Raw genomic sequence first — 16062 nt, 5'->3', positions numbered from 1 at the left:
AAGGACATCCCTCTTGTCCTTATATCTGACCAGCAACAGGTTTCCACTGTTAAGGGCATGGGTCTCACCCTTGGGGATAGGTACCTGGAGGTGGAGGGTAGGCAGGCCGCGTTGATTTTTCCGCACGGTCCCACTAGCGGATGTGGATCTGGCGGGGAGGGACTGGAACAAGGGGATACTAGTATAAAAGTTATCCACGTACAGGTGGTAACCCTTATCTAGCAGTGGGTGCATAAGGTCCCACAGAAGTTTCCCACTAACACCCAGAGTGGGGGGACATTCTGGGGGTTCAATACGGGAATCTTGCCCCTCGTACACACGAAACGTGTAAGTGTATCCTGAGATACTCTCACAAAGTTTGTACAGCTTCACGCCATACTTCGCCCGCTTAGAGGGAACATACTGGCGGAAAATGAGTCTCCCCTTGAGAGCAATGAGAGACTCATCAACCGCGACCTCCCTTCCAGGTACATAGGCCTCCAAAAATTTGGCCCCAAAGTGATCGATGACCGGCCTGATTTTGTACAGAAGGTCATAGGCAGGATCACTTTGGGGGTGTCATGCTGCTTTATCTGCATAATGCAGACATTTCCGGATGGCCTCAAACTGGGAGCGTGTAATGGCCGTACTGTAAATTGGGGTCTGGTAGAGGACGTCCCCACTCCAGTAATGCCTGACACTGGGTTTTTAAACTAGGCCCATGTGCAGCACGAGGCCACAAAACGTCCTCATCTCGGCTGCACTGACTGGAGTCCAGCCACCGGCCCTAGCCAAAAAGGACCCAATGAACTGTTGGGCGTACAGGTTCATTTGCTCCACCATTAGGTTCACAAAGTGGTCACTGAAAGAAAGACTAATATAGTCATATTCAGTGAAGCCCACTGTGGGAATTTGGATTCCTGGTTGGCCAACAAAATCAGGAATCGCAGGCTCAAAATGCTCTAGGGAACACCATGCAAGTTCACCGGTAGGGGGCTCCAGTGGACTTAACTGGTGGGCCCCAGAGCTGCTCGTACTAGTGTGGGCCACAGGGTCCTCCGCTTTGGGGGCTCATCATCATCGCTAGATGATGAGGAGGACCTGGATGACAAAATGAAAGTGAGGTTATCCTCGTCCTCACTGGGGCACTCAGACTCGGAGGCAAGCTGGGCGTATGCCTCCTTGGCCGAGAACATCCGGCGGGCCATAGGGGAGTGTGTGTGCATGCGTGGAAATTTGGTGTGTGTGTGTGTGTGGGGGCATGGGTGTTCACGTACTTACCCTAAACCTAACAGAATAAAATATATATATAAAATAAAAAAAGGCCCAAAAAATTTGAAAAAAATAAAAATAAAATAAGTACCTGGGTCATCATGACGTTCCGGTACGTCATGTGTTCCCAACAGGTTAAAAGGACTTTTGGGTCTCTAACAAGTTTTAGCAATTTAGCGCAGGTCACGCAAAAAATATATATTGCTGCCAGACACAATAGTCCTTAAAAGGACTTTTGGATCTATAACAAGTATAAAAGCTAAAATATTCCTATTTCACTACCTACATTATCTCTTCCTTCTGCTCTCCAGCTCTCCCTGACTAAGACTGAGCCGAACACGTGTCATCGGGTGTTACATAGCACCCGATGACGCGTTCCGGCCAGCCAATCACTGTAATGCCAGTAGCCAACATGGCTACGGCATTACAGTGAATGGCAGTACTTATCTGCGTAGCAGCCAACAAACGTGCGGGGAGGAGACTCGAGCATAGTGCTCGAGCACACGCGGTATTTGGCCGAACACCGCGATGTGCCGAGCATCATGATGCTCGAGTAAACTTTGTATTTGGCCAATCATGCTCACCCAACACTAGTTATGTTGCATATTATATGAGAAATTCACATGCAGAGTTATCAAGAAATTCCCTGCCATATTTCATTCATTCAAAATATTGCCTTCTGCTCAAGATGAGTTGATTACTAATTTGCACTGCAAGCTTCACATTTATCAAAAATTCATGCCTTACACCAATATGGTCTCCTGCTGTCTTCAACTGGAAAATAGGCAGCATGTAACTAATAATAAAGAAGCAATTCCTGTTAATTATGAATATGCTATGAAGTAGGGTAATAAGGATAGATGACAATTAAGGAACCGGGGGGCTATTGTAGTAGAGTGTATGAATTATAGAGAAGATCTAATCGGTGTGCAATTGTATATAAATTTAATTATCGACTGCTACTGTATAACAAGTAGCCATCTCCATGCAATACCAAAAAAAAAATCTTGGTAAAGGTGGGAGAAAATTCTAAACTATACTTTCATATATTTCTTGCAAGAAAACTGTGCTTCATGCAGCTGAAGAAATGTTCTTCTAGAAAGCTGGTTTCAAACCCCATGACCAGTAGATTTTGATGGGATTGCTGGTATATTCTGGTGAGACTGCTGGTTCTGTGAATGCTGTTACACGACAGAATCTTCCAAATTTCATACAGATGTGTCCTTATGTGGTCTTTGGTGTGTGGACATGGATAGAGATGAGGGAAGTTTTGAAAAATTAGATTCAGACAATTTTCTTCAAGCAAATTAATTTGTCATGAATCACAATAAATCTGGTATACCCAGGTCACTCTTCCTAATTATATGCATCCCACTTGGTGGCCCAATCTCATTGTGAAGGCTTGAAACTTGAACTACATTTGGTTGTAGTGCACCCACATTCATAGTTAGTCCTTTCTGTAGGTACTGTGCCATCAGTATTACAGATAGCTGTAATTTGTCACCATCTACATCACTGTGCAGGGCACTAAGATTCATAGCTAATCCATTTTGTTAGCTGTAGAATTACTGTGCGTCAGTATTACAGGTCAATAAAAGTTTCAGGTCTAATATATCGCTGTGGCCCTATGACAGAGTGGGGACTTTGGCAGCAGTGGCCGCATAACAGAGTAGTGATGGTGGCAGCAGTGGCAGTAATGGCCCCATGACAGAGTGGGGACAGTGGCAGCAGCCGTAACCATGACAATAGTGGCCCCATAACAGAGTGGTGACAGTGGCGGCAGCAGTAGCAGATGGAGTAACTGACAAAAGTTGTCCCATGACTGAGTGGGGAGGGGATAGCAGTAGTTGCAGTAAGGCCTCTTTCACACGGGCAAGATTTCCGCGCGGGTGCAATGCGTGAGGTGAACGCATTGCACCCGCACTGAATCCAGACCCATTCATTTTTATGGGGCTGTGCACATGAGCGGTGATTTTCGCGCATCACTTGTGCGTTGCGTGAAAATCGCAGCATGCTCTACTTTGTGCGTTTTTCACGCAATACAGGCCCCATAGAAGTAAATGGGGCTGTGTAAAAATCGCAAGCATTCGCAAGCAAGTGCGGATGCGGTGCAATTTTCATGCACGGTTGCTAGGAGACGATCGGGATGTGGACCCGATCATTATTACATGGTTATAAGGGAAAATAATAGCATTCTTAATACAGAATGCTTAGTAAAATAGGGCTGGAGGGGTTAAAAAAAATATATATATATTTTTTAACTCACTTTAATCCACTTGTTCGCACAGCCCGGCTTCTCTTCTGTCTTCATCTTTGCTGTGCAGTAGGAAAAGGACCTGTGGTGACATCACTGTGCTCATCACATGGTCTGTCACATGATCCATCACCATGGTGCTAGATCGTGTGATGGACCATGTGATGAGCGCAATGATGTCATCAAAGGTCCTTTACCCAGGTCCTAAAGAAAGAAGATAGAAAAGAATCAGGGCTGCGCAAACAAGTGGATTAAGGTGAGTTACATTTTTTTTTTAACCCCTCCAGCCCTATTTTACTAAGTATTCTGTATTAAAAATGCTATTATTTTCCCTTATAACCATGTTATAAGGGAAAATAATACAATCTACACAACACCTAACCAAAACCCGAACTTCTGTGACGAAGTTTGGGTTTGGGTACCAAACATGCCGATTTTTCTCACGCATTAAAATGTTTTGCACTCTCACAGAAAAATTACGCAGTTTCCCACGACGCACCCGCATCTTATCAGGCCCAAAAACATGACGCCCGTGTGAAAGAGGCCTAAGGCTGTTTTAACATCACTGTTTGTTTCCATTCTTCTATAATGAATTTGGGTCGAGTTGGAGGAGTGATTTTTGTAGTTAATTTGGATAACCAACGAAAATCCTACCTTAAAGCAATAATCCAGCTGCCAGGTTTGAGCCATCCAGCAAGTTCGGCTGATCTGGTTTTAACCCTAATACAAGGAGTTATTTTACCCCAGGCGGTCTGCGTCCAACTTCCTGGAGGGCCAACTGGAGTTCAGCACTAACTGTTCTGTGATGCCCTAACATGTCTGGGGCTGCACTGAAGGGACACAGCCCCATTCACGCAGCCCCATGTGTCTACTAGTGATGAGCGAGCATGCTCGGCCGAGTACTGGTTTGGCTCGAGCATCGCTATGCTCGGCACGTGGCGGCCGAATACCACGTGTGCTCGTCACATTGCTCGAGTCTCTGCCCCGCACGTTTGGCGCCTCCTGAAGCATCCAATCAGCGTTCAGGTAAGTAATTCCCTCCAGTGTAATGCCATAGCCATGTTAGCTATAAGCCTTACACTGGTTGGCTGGCCGGAACACGTGGAACTAGTTTATATAGGAGCCGACGTCCCGCGCTCGGATCATTCAGCGTCAGGGAGAGCCGACACTAGGTAGGGACATATAGCGGTTTGATGAAATTACAACGATTGAACCATATATACAGTTAGTCACCAGAGAATTATTTCTATTTGTGACAAATTTCAATACTTTTGGGCACATCTGTGTCTGCGTTTAGGCCGCAACCATATACAGGTCCTTCTAAAATAATTAGCATATTGTGATAAAGTTCATTATTTTCTGTAATGTACTGATAAACATTAGACTTTCATATATTTTAGATTCATTACACACCAACTGAAGTAGTTCAAGCCTTTTATTGTTTTAATATTGATGATTTTGGCATACAGCTCATGAAAACCCAAATTTCCTATCTAAAAAAATTAGCATATTTCATCCGACCAATAAAAGAAAAGTGTTTTTAATACAAAAGTCAACCTTCAAATAATTATGTTCAGTTATGCACTCAATACTTGGTCGGGAATCCTTTTGCAGAAATGACTGCTTCAATGCGGCGTGGCATGGAGGCAATCAGCCTGTGGCACTGCTGAGGTGTTATGGAGGCCCAGGATGCTTCGATAGCGGCCTTAAGCTCATCCAGAGTGTTGGGTCTTGCGTCTCTCAACTTTCTCTTCCCAATATCCCACAGATTCTCTATGGGGTTCAGGTCAGGAGAGTTGGCAGGCCAATTGAGCACAGTAATACCATGGTCAGTAAACCATTTACCAGTGGTTTTGGCACTGTGAGCAGGTGCCAGGTCGTGCTGAAAAATGAAATCTTCATCTCCATAAAGCTTTTCACAGATGGAAGCATGAAGTGCTCCAAAATCTCCTGATAGCTAGCTGCATTGACCCTGCCCTTGATAAAACACAGTGGACCAACACCAGCAGCTGACATGGCACCCCAGACCATCACTGACTGTGGGTACTTGACACTGGACTTCAGGCATTTTGGCATTTCCCTCTCCCCAGTCTTCCTCCAGACTCTGGCACCTTGATTTCCGAATGACATGCAACAGTCCAGTGCTGCTTATCTGTAGCCCAGGTCAGGCGCTTCTGCCGCTGTTTCTGGTTCAAAAGTGGCTTGACCTGGGGAATGCGGCACCTGTAGCCCATTTCCTGCACACGCCTGTACACGGTGGCTCCCGCAGGTCCCCCAAGGTCTGGAATCGGTCCTTCTCCACAATCTTCCTCAGGGTCCGGTCACCTCTTCTCGTTGTGCAGCGTTTTCTGCCACACTTTTTCCTTCCCACAGACTTCCCACTGAGGTGCCTTGATACAGCACTCTGGGAACAGCCTATTCGTTCAGAAATTTCTTTCTGTGTCTTACCCTCTTGCTTGAGGGTGTCAATGATGGCCTTCTGGACAGCAGTCAGGTCGGCAGTCTTACCCATGATTGCGGTTTTGAGTAATGAACCAGGCTGGGAGTTTTTAAAAGCCTCAGGAATCTTTTGCAGGTGTTTAGAGTTAATTAGTTGATTCAGATGATTAGGTTAATAGCTCGTTTAGAGAACCTTTTCATGATATGCTAATTTTTTTAGATAGGAATTTTGGGTTTTCATGAGCTGTATGCCAAAATCATCAATATTAAAACAATAAAAGGCTTGAACTACTTCAGTTGGTGTGTAATGAATCTAAAATATATGAAAGTCTAATGTTTATCAGTACATTACAGAAAATAATGAACTTTATCACAATATGCTATTTTTTTTAGAAGGACCTGTATACAGTAATCCATCATAGATTTATTTCTATTTGGGACAAATTTCACTAGTTTGGGTGACTTCTGTGCGTGAATTTAGGCCGCAACCATATATACCGTTAGTCACCAGAGAATTATTTCTTTTTGGGACAAATTTCACTGGTTTTGGTCACATCTGTGTGTGAATTTAGGCCGCAACCATATATACAGGAGTTAAGCAGAGAATTATTTCTATTTGGGACAAATTTCAATACTTTTAGGTACATCGGTGTCTGCTTTTAGGCCGCAACCATATATACTGTACAGTAATTCAGCAGAGAATTATTTCTATTTGGGACAAATTTCAGTATTTTGGGTCTCATGTGTGTGTGAATTTAGTCCGCAACCATATATACAGTAGTTCAGCAGATAATTATTTCTATTTGGGACCAATTTCAGTATTTTGTGTCTCATGTGTGTGTGAATTTAGTCCGCAACCATATATACAGTAGTTCAGCAGATAATTATTTCTATTTGGGACCAATTTCAGTATTTTGGGTCTCGTGTGTGTGAATTTAGTCCGCAACCATATATAAAGTAGTTCAGCAGAGAATTATTTCTATTTGGGACAAATTTCAATACTTTTGGGCACATCTGTGTCTACGTTTAGGCTGCAACCATATATACAGAAATCCAGCATAGATTTATTTCTATTTGGGACAAATTTCACTAGTTTGGGTGAGTTCTGTGCGTGAATTTAGTCCGCAATCATATATACAGTTAGTCACGAGAGAATTATTTCTATTTGGGACAAATTTCACTGGTTTTGGTCACATCTGTGCATTAACCACTTCAGCCCCGCTAGGTGAAACCCCCTTCATGACCAGGCCACTTTTTACACTTCGGCACTACACTAATTTCACCGTTTATCGCTCGGTCATGCAACTTACCACCCAAATGAATTTTACCTCCTTTTCTTCTCACTAATGGAGCTTTCATTTGGTGGTATTTTATTGCTGCTGACATTTTTACTTTTTTTGTTATTAATCAAAATGTAACGATTTTTTTGCAAAAAAATGACATTTTTCACTTTCAGCTGTGAAATTTTGCAAAAAAAACGACATCCATATATAAATTTTTCGCTAAATTTATAGTTCTACATGTCTTTGATAAAAAAAAAATGTTTGGGCAAAAAAAAAATGGTTTGGGTAAAAGTTATAGCATTTACAAACTATGGTACAAAAATGTGAATTTCCGCTTTTTGAAACGGCTCTGATTTTCTGAGCACCTGTCATGTTTCCTGAGGTTCTACAATGCCCAAACAGTAGAAAAACCCCACAAATGACCCCATTTCGGAAAGTAGACACCCTAAGGTATTCGCTGATGGGCATAGTGAGTTCATAGAACTTTTTATTTTTTGTCACAAGTTAGCGGAAAATGATGATGATTTTTTTTTTTTTTTTTTTCTTACAAAGTCTCATATTCCACTAACTTGCGACAAAAAATAAAAAATTCTAGGAACTCACCATGCCCCTCACAGAATACCTTGGGGTGTCTTCTTTCCAAAATGGGGTCACTTGTGGGGTAGTTATACTGCCCTGGCAATTTAGGGGCCCAAATGTGTGAGAAGAACTTTGCAATCAAAATGTGTAAGAAATGACCGGTGAAATCCGAAAGGTGCACTTTGGAATATGCGCCCCTTTGCCCACCTTGGCAGCAAAAAAGTGTCACACATGTGGTATCGCCGTACTCAGGAGAAGTTGGGGAATGTGTTTTGTGGTGTCATTTTACATATACCCATGCTGGGTGAGAGAAATATCTTGGCAAAAGACAACTTTTCCCATTTTTTTATACAAAGTTGGCATTTGACCAAGATATTTTTCTCACCCAGCATGGGTATATGTAAAATGACACCCCAAAACACATTGCCCAACTTCTCCTGAGTACGGCGATACCAGATGTGTCACACTTTTTTGCTGCCAAGGTGGGCAAAGGGGCACATATTCCAAAGTGCACCTTTCGGATTTTGCAGGGCATTTTTTACACATTTTGATTGCAAAGTTCTTCTCACACATTTGGGCCCGTAAATTGCCAGGGCAGTATAACTACGCCACAAGTGACCCCATTTTGGAAAGAAGACACCCTAAGGTATTCCGTGAGGGGCACTGCGAGTTCCTAGAATTTTTTATTTTTTGTCACAAGTTAGCGGAAAATGATGATTTTTTTTTTTTTCTCTTTTTTCCTTACAAAGTCTCATATTCCACTAACTTGCGACAAAAAATAAAAAATTCTAGGAACTCGCCATGCCCCTCACGGAATACCTTGGGGTGTCTTCTTTCCAAAATGGGGTCACTTGTGGCGTAGTTATACTGCCCTGGCAATTTAGGGGCCCAAATGTGTGAGAAGTACTTTGCAATCAAAATCTGTAAAAAATGACCGGTGAAATCCGAAAGGTGCACTTTGGAATATGTGCCCCTTTGCCCACCTTGGCATCAAAAAAGTGTCACACATCTGGTATCGCCGTACTCAGGAGAAGTTGGGGAATGTGTTTTGGGCTGTCATTTTACATATACCCATGCTGGGTGAGAGAAATATCTTGGCAAAAGACAACTTTTCCAATTTTTTTATACAAAGTTGGCATTTGACCAAGATATTTTTCTCACCCAGCATGGGTATATGTAAAATGACACCCCAAAACACATTGCCCAACTTCTCCTGAGTACGGCGATACCAGAGGTGTCACACTTTTTTGCTGCCAAGGTGGGCAAAGGGGCACATATTCCAAAGTGCACCTTTCGGATTTTGCAGGGCATTTTTTACACATTTTGATTGCAAAGTTCTTCTCACACATTTGGGCCCCTAAATTGCCAGGGCAGTATAACTACCCCACAAGTGACCCCATTTTGGAAAGAAGACACCCCAAGGTATTCCGTGAGGGGCATGGCGAGTTCCTAGAATTTTTTATTTTTTGTCGCAAGTTAGTGGAATATGAGACTTTGTAAGGAAAAAAGAAAAAAAAAGAAAAATCAGCATTTTCCGCTAAATTGTGACAAAAAATAAAAAATTCTAGGAACTCGCCGTGCCCCCCACGGAATACCTTGGGGTGTCTTCTTTCCAAAATGGGGTCACTTGTGGCATAGTTATACTGCCCTGGCAATTTAGGGGCCCAAATGTGTAAGAAGTACCTTGAAATCAAAATGTGTAAAAAATGGCCTGCGAAATCTGAAAGGTGCCCCTTTGCCCACCTTGGCTGCAAAAAAGTGTGACACATCTGGTATCGCCGTACTCAGGAGAAGTTGGGGAATGTGTTTTGGGCTGTCATTTTACATATACCCATGCTGGGTGAGAGAAATATCTTGGCAAAAGACAACTTTTCCAATTTTTTTATACAAAGTTGGCATTTGACCAAGATATTTTTCTCACCCAGCATGGGTATATGTAAAATGACACCCCAAAACACATTCCCCAACTTCTCCTGAGTACGGCAATACCAGATGTGTCACACTTTTTTGCAGCCTAGATGCGCAAAGGGGCCCAAATTCCTTTTAGGAGGGCATTTTTAGACATTTGGATCCCAGACTTCTTCTCATGCTTTAGGGCCCCTAAAAATCCAGGGCAGTATAAATACCCCACATGTGACCCCACTTTGGAAAGAAGACACCCCGAGGTATTCAATGAGGGGCATGGCGAGTTCCTAGAATTTTTTTTTTTTTTGCATAAGTTAGCGGATATTGATTTTTTTTTGTTTTTTTTCTCACAAAGTCTCACTTTCCGCTAACTTAGGACAAAAATTTCAATCTTTCATGGACTCAATATGCCCCTCACGGAATACCTTGGGGTGTCTTCTTTCCGAAATGGGGTCACATGTGGGGTATTTATACTGCCCTGGCTTTTTAGGGGCCCTAAAGCGTGAGAAGAAGTCTGGAATATAAATGTCTAAAAATGTTTACGCATTTGGATTCCGTGAGGGGTATGGTGCGTCCATGTGAGATTTTATTTTTTGACACAAGTTAGTGGAATATGAGACTTTGTAAGAAAAAACGAAAACAAAAACAGACAAAAAATTTCCACTAACTTGTGCCAAAAAAAATGGCTGAATGGAGCCTTACCAGGGGGGGAGTGATCAATGACAGGGGGGTGATCAATGACAGGGGGGTGATCACCCATATAGACTCCCTGATCACCCCCCTGTCATTGATCACCCCCCCTGTAAGGCTCCATTCAGACATCCGCATGATTTTTTACGGATCCATGGATACATGTATCGGATCCACAGAACGCATGCGGACGTCTGAATGGAGCCTTACAGGGGGGTTATCAATGACAGGGGGTGATCAGGGTAATCAGGGTGATCACCCCCCTGTCACTGATCACCCCCCCTGTAAGGCTCCATTCAGACATCCGCATGATTTTTTACGGATCCATGGATACATGTATCGGATCCACAGAACGCATGCGGACGTCTGAATGGAGCCTTACAGGGGGGTTATCAATGACAGGGGGTGATCAGGGTAATCAGGGTGATCACCCCCCTGTCACTGATCACCCCCCCTGTAAGGCTCCATTCAGACATCCGCATGATTTTTTACGGATCCATGGATACATGGATCGGATCCACAGAACGCATGCGGACGTCTGAATGGAGCCTTACAGGGGGGTTATCAATGACAGGCGGGTGATCAGGGTAATCAGGGTGATCACCCCCCTGTCACTGATCACCCCCCCTGTAAGGCTCCATTCAGACATCCGCATGATTTTTTATGGATACATGGATCGGATCCACAGAACGCATGCGGACGTCTGAATGGAGCCTTACAGGGGGGTTATCAATGACAGGGGGTGATCAGGGTAATCAGGGTGATCACCCCCCTGTCACTGATCACCCCCCCTGTAAGGCTCCATTCAGACATCCGCATGATTTTTTACGGATCCATGGATACATGGATCGGATCCACAGAACGCATGCGGACGTCTGAATGGAGCCTTACAGGGGGGTTATCAATGACAGGGGGTAATCAGGGTGATCACCCCCCTGTCACTGATCACCCCCCCCTGTAAGGCTCCATTCAGACGTCCGCATGATTTTTACGGATCCATGGATACATGGATCGGATCCGTAAAAATCATGCGGACGTCTGAATGGAGCCTGACAGGGGGGTTATCAATGACAGGGGGTGATCAGGGTAATCAGGGTGATCACCCCCCTGTCACTGATCACCCCCCCTGTAAGGCTCCATTCAGACGTCCGCATGATTTTTACGGATCCATGGATACATGGATCGGATCCGTAAAAATCATGCGGACGTCTGAATGGAGCCTTACAGGGGGGGTGATCAGTGACAGGGGGGTGATCAATGACAGGGGGTGATCAGGGAGTGTATATGGGTGATCACCCGCCTGTCATTGATCACCCCCCTGTAAGGCTCCATTCAGACTTCCGCATGATTTTTACGGATCCATGGATACATGGATCGGATCCGTAAAAATCATGCGGACGTCTGAACGGAGCCTGACAGGGGGGTGATCAATGACAGGGCGGTGATCAATGACAGGGGGGTGATCAGGGAGTTTATATGGGGTGATCATGGGTGATCAGGGGTTTATAAGGGGTTAATAAGTGACGGGGGGGTGGGGTGTAGTGTAGTGTGGTGTTTGGTGCGACTGTACTGACCTACCTGAGTCCTCTGGTGGTCGATCCAAACAAAAGGGACCACCAGAGGACCAGGTAGGAGGTATATTAGACGCTGTTATGAAAACAGCGTCTAATATACCTGTTAGGGGTTAAAAAATTCGGATCTCCAGCCTGCCAGCGAGCGATCGCCGCTGGCAGGCTGGAGATCCACTCGCTTACCTTCAGTTCCTGTGAGCGCGCGCGCCTGTGTGCGCGCGTTCACAGGAAATCTCGCGTATCGCGAGATGACGCGTATATGCGTGACTGTGCGCAGCCCTGCCACCTCCGGAACGCACATGTGCGTTAGGCGGTCCGGAGGTGGTTAATTTGAGCCGCAACCATATATACAGGAGTTAAGCAGAGAATTATTTCTATTTGGGACAAATTTCAATACTTTTGGGCACATCTGTGTCTGCGTTTAGGCCGCAACCATATATACAGTAGTTAAGCAGAGAATTATTTATATTTGGGACAAATTTTAATACTTTTGGGCACATCTGTGTCTGCGTTTAGGCCGCCACCATATATACAGTAGTTCAGCAGAGAAGTATTTCTATTTGGGAGAAATTTTAGTATTTTGGGTCTCATGTGTGTGTCAGTTTAGTCCGCAACCATATATACAGTAATTCCGCAGAGAATTATTTATATTTGGGACAAATTTAACAGTTTTGTGCCAAATATACTGTCCATGTACTGTGGATTCATGTGACAAATCCTCTATCACATTTGAAAAGAGTGTCTGTTGCGCCAATCTAAATAATCTATGCATAATCTAGTGTCCATATTCTGTTCATTACTAGGGCATTTTGTATCCAGCGACAAAATAAATAATCTGTTCAAAATCTAGTGTCCATAGCACATGGCTCTCTGTTTCAAATACAGTACCACATGTGAAAACAGTGTAAGTAAAATATTTGTGCCACATCTACTGTGTGTGCATTTCATACATATTACTAACACTGGTCTTCATCCGCAGACGGTGTATTGTGGTCTGTGATATTATCAGAGCTACATCCCCTGTGTAAAGTGTGCGCATCCAAATTACCTGTTTTAATTGATTGGCGCATACACGTACATATCCTACAATACTGTAGGTGTTAGATACTTTGAAGCATATATAACATTTCATATTAAGAAGGCGGCCAGTATGGGAAGTGTAAGTGACCGTGATGCTGATGGTTCACACAGAGGCTGTGGCCCTGAGCTCAATAAAACTGAGTAAAATAATGTAGATGAGGGCCTCCAGGTGCGCTAACCCTCTAAAACAGTGAAGGCGATGGGGAACCTTTTAGAGACTGATTGCTCAAACTGCAACCACAAACACACTTATTTATCGCAAAGTGCCCACACGATCATTTACCCTGAATACTACAGTCCAATATAGTATATCTTCCATGTTTCTTATTATTTAGCTATAGTGGCCTGCCTGCAGTCAATGTGCTGCCTGTGCCATTCATGGCGTACCCGACGCTGATGAATGGCAGGAAAACTGTAAGTCATATTGGTGCACCATAGACTTTTTCAAAAGTAATGGTGCCCACAGAGATGGCTCTGAGTGTCGCCCCTGGCACCTGTTCAAGGGTTTTGCTGACCCAATAAAACATTATGAGCGAGGGCAGCCTAAAAAGCATGTTGATATGATGGAGGAGGAGGAGAAGGACGAGAAAAGGAAGATTGAACCATATAACCTTTTTGGTGGTGGCAGAGGTGCATGTGAATACAGTGTATTCAGTACTTTACAAACAAAGCATTTAAAGTGCTTTATTGTTCACCCACCTTCCTCTGGTGGAGTAGAGAAGTCAGGGGCAATCCAGGCCTTGTTCATTTTTTTAATAAGTCAACCTGTCAGCATTTTCAGTTGACAGACAGATGCGCTTATCCGTTATTATGCCCCAAGCAACACTATATTCCCGCTCTGACAAAATGCTGGCATGCAACTTTGTGCCACGTGTCCCACTTTGACACCCAATAGTTGTAAGGCACAGAGGGATCACCGAGGACGCTGACATGGTCTGCTCTGTACTCCTTCACCATCTTCCACAATGTTTCCCTCCTTGTGACATTAGGCCATGCATCAGGGTGAGGGTGCTGGTGGGGTGTCATGAAACTGTCCCAGGCCTTGTAGAGTGTTGCCCTGCCTCTGTTGGAACTGCGGTGTGTCCCCCTCATCTCCCCTCCTGGATTGGCCATGGAACTACGTACTCTGCCACCAGCATTGTCAGCTGTAAATATTTCTGCAATGACATTCTGTTCTGTTATTATGATAGTTTTTTGTTTGTATTATAGTTGGTATTAAAATTGTTATTATGGTTTATGGTTGTAAAATATGTTATGGTTATTTGGTTATTTATGTGTTAATTAACAGGCCCTGCCATTGGTTTACCTCCACTGTTGTCATATGGACATTTTCTAAGCAATTTTTAAACAAGGACATTCTGTTATTGCACCGTTTTGCTCGTCCTCTCCACCACAGGAATGAGAGATGAGAAGTTCCCTTTGTAGGGGGGGTCGATAAGGGTGAGCAACCAGTAATCTGTGTTGTCTAACATGCGTGTAACGCACGGGTCGCGGGAAAGGGAGCCTTACATGAAGTCAGCCATGTGTGCCACATTCCCAACAGGTAAGACTTTGCTGTCGTCATCAGGAGGATGACTCTCATTCTCCTTATCCTATTCCTCCTCTCCTGCCCATCTATGCAGAACGGATGGAATATACCTGCTATTGCTACTACCTGCTGTAGCGTAGGCAACTGTCTCCTGCTCCTCCTCCTCCTCAGCATCATCCAATTCACACTGAGAAGCTGAACTGATGCTGTTTTGGCTATCACCCTGTGTAATGTCTTCCCCCTATTTCCACCTCTTCCACATGTGAGGCGTCCGCTTTCATTGTTAGCAGCCACCGTTTTACTAGACACAGAAGTGGTATGGTTTGGCTGATAATAGTGGCATCGCCATTTATTATCGATGTTTATCACTCAAAGTTGCGTAAAACCTCACAGAGGTCAGACATACAAGAGCATGTTGCAGCTGGTATTCCACTACTGCCCTCTGCTGCTCACAAAGCCTGGACCACATGTAGAACATAGAGTTCCAGTGCATTCTCACGTCGCACAATAGTCTGTTAGCTGGCAAATGCAAGCGCTGCAGCAGCATTGCCAAACCGACGGCAGCTGTAGTTGACTTTTGGAAATGGGCACACACACAGCGCACCTTCACCAGTAGCTCAGGCAAAATGGGGGAGGTTGGGAGAAAATTGACACGTGGCCTAGGCATGGTATGGCTGGATCCCGGACATTAAGGTGGGATCCACATGGCCATATCAGCATTTGCCCCATGTACAATTTTACCTTCTTCAGTGGGCAGAGGTTGTTTTCTGCCCCTGTGATGGCCCTGAAGCCCCTTATTATATACGTGAGTTGAACGCTTTGCACCCGCACTGAATCAGGACCCATTCATTTCTATGGGGCTGTTCACATGAGCAGTGATTTTCACGCATCACTTGTGCGTTGCGTGAAAATCGCAGCATGCTCTATTTTGTGTGTTTTTTCACGCAATGCAGGCCCGATAGAAGTGAATGGGGCTGCGTGAAAATCGCAAGCATCCGCAAGCGAGGACGCGGTGCGATTTTCACGCACAGTTGCTAGGAGACGATCGGGATGGAGACCCGATCATTATTATTTTCCCTTATTACATGGTTATAAGGGAAATGGTTATAAGGCAAACTGAAGCGCCCTGCAATCCTCAGTGGTGGAAGGACATGCACCAAACTGCTATCCGCCTCATGCCCAGCCGCCACTGCATTTACCCAGTGTGCTGTTATGGAGATATAATGGCCCTGAACGTGCTTACTGGTCCACGTATCTGTAGTCAGCTGCACCTTTGCCACAGATGGCGTTGCGCAGTGCACACCTTATTTTGTCCCCTACTTGGTTGTGCAGGGCAGGGATGGCTCACCTTGAAAAGTAGTGGTTGCTGGGCACGACGTACTGTGGGACAACCACCACCATAGGGCCTTTAAAACTATCCATCTGCACCAGAGGAATGACAGCATTTCAAAGGCCAGTAATTTAGAAATGCTGGCATTCAGG

This window comes from Bufo gargarizans, chromosome 2 (genome assembly GCF_014858855.1).
Source record: "Bufo gargarizans isolate SCDJY-AF-19 chromosome 2, ASM1485885v1, whole genome shotgun sequence".
Classification (NCBI taxonomy): Eukaryota; Metazoa; Chordata; class Amphibia; order Anura; family Bufonidae; genus Bufo; species Bufo gargarizans.
Note: the sequence above shows the minus strand (reverse complement) of the source record.